A 2,061-nucleotide genomic window follows, 5' to 3' on the forward strand; every position below is an offset into this window, starting at 1 on the left:
TTCTAAATTCCGATAAGTGTCATTAGAATAGTAGAATGCTTGCCGTATGTGGTATTTGGCTGCACTGCCAATATTGTCTTCCTGACTTTTTTATGCTCCAAATAAGACCAACAATACTATTTGTAAGCATATTCTCCCTTTAGAAATGTTACTATCTCCATCCAACTCTTACTCTAACCCAAGAGCCATTTTTAGCCATGCATATTTCTCTTTTGATCCATTGTGACTTTCTTTGTAATTTAGGTCTTACAAAGAGTATCAGTTTCCGATTGCTTCTTCAACAAATCACCACAAACTTAATGGCTTAAAGGACACAGATTTATTCTCTTGTAGTTCTGGGGTTCAGAGGTCTAACTTCAAGTTTCAGCAGATCTGTGTTCCTTCTGGAGGCTCTAAGGGAGAATCTGTTTTCCGATCTTTTCCAAATTCCAGAGGGGATCTATATTCCTCAGCTCAGGGCCCTTTTCTCCAGCCTGAAAGCCCAAGGTGTAGCATCTTCTCTCCTCTCTAACCTCTCCTGCAACCTTAAATCTTCTCTGTATATAACTCTTCCTCCTGCCTCTCTAAGAATGCTTGTGATTACACTACCTCTACCTGGATATTCCAGGATAACCTCCCAATGTCAAGGTCCCTTACAGAACCATATCTATCCATTTTATCATGAGGTAACATATTTACAGGGTCCTGAAACTAGGTCATAGTCTCCATTGGGAGGCCATTATTCAACCTAGCATAGAAGGCAAATTAATTTCCAAATTCTTATGGAAGAGTTGCCTAATGGCTTCACTAATGTATTTACAAATGAAGAAAAAATCAGTTAACAAAGTTGAACAGATGGTTTTTCTACTATAAATTTTACAATAAAATTCAACTCCTAATGAAAAGAATTATAAAGACATTTAAGAATAAAGGAATAAATCTCTATAAAGAGATTATAGCGTCTCTGCCATGGGTAATGTATGTACTAATTTTGCATCTCTGGAGGATATTATGCTATATCATTTGATCACACAAACTTGTAAGACAGTACTTTCACCTTGATATAATAATAATTTGGAAATAAAAAGCAAGAATGTTATCTCTTATGTACTAAATTGGTGCTTTTAGGACAACTGCAGCAACAAAGCAAAAAACATAACAGAAATGCTTTACCTGAGGGAGTAGGCTGTTCCTCCCTTAAATAAGTTATAGTAGACATTTTTAAATTAAAAAAAAACAATAAAATGGAGCACATAGTTCTTTAAATAGGTGTTTACATTAGTTATTGACCCATTAGGTTCAACTTTAAGATATGCCAGAGTTACTGCAGTGTTCGAACAAGCACTGAGACTTGAGTCCTCAATGTAAATGGTCTTGGGGTTCAAGCTGGAACAGAAAAATAATTCTAAGAGTTCACCTAACCCATTTCTGGAATGACCACAAAATTAAAAGTATTTACGTTTTTGGAAATCTTATTCTTAGGAGGGAAAGTAAAACCTATTTGATGATGAAACTTTCAATTTTACCCAATTTTTAAATTTGTATTTCTACCTTGAATTAATAATTTGACCATTTCCCAAAGAATTCAAGATGCTTACAAAAACTCAACTTTATGTACCTTGTGGCATTATTTATATACTTATTATTAATATATATTACCTTGTGACACTATTTGTATATATTATTAATAAATATTATTCTTATATATGTTATGTAAGTCATACAATCATCAATACTATTGTTATTTTGTTGAAATAATCAGTATTAATTTACCTTATTGTACTCTTCATTCCTGTCTGCAAGGTTTGTGTTTTCATCTGTGATTACTTTGCTTTAGCATGAAGAATTTAGTGTTTCTTTTAGTGTAAGTCTGCTTACAAAGAATATTAATTCAGAGATTTTGCCTGTTTATTTCACATGAAGAGGTTGTTATTCTTTTGCATGTGAAAAATACTTTCACTGGGTATAAAATTCTTGGATGATAGGTTTTCTTTCAGAACATTCAATTGTATTCTACTTGTCATGTTTGCTATTAAAAAAGTTAACTGTAAGTCTATCAATGCTCCTTCAAAGCCAATATAT

This window comes from Hyaena hyaena, unplaced genomic scaffold (genome assembly GCF_003009895.1).
Source record: "Hyaena hyaena isolate Hyena2069 unplaced genomic scaffold, ASM300989v1 scaffold_1154, whole genome shotgun sequence".
Lineage (NCBI taxonomy): Eukaryota > Metazoa > Chordata > Mammalia > Carnivora > Hyaenidae > Hyaena > Hyaena hyaena.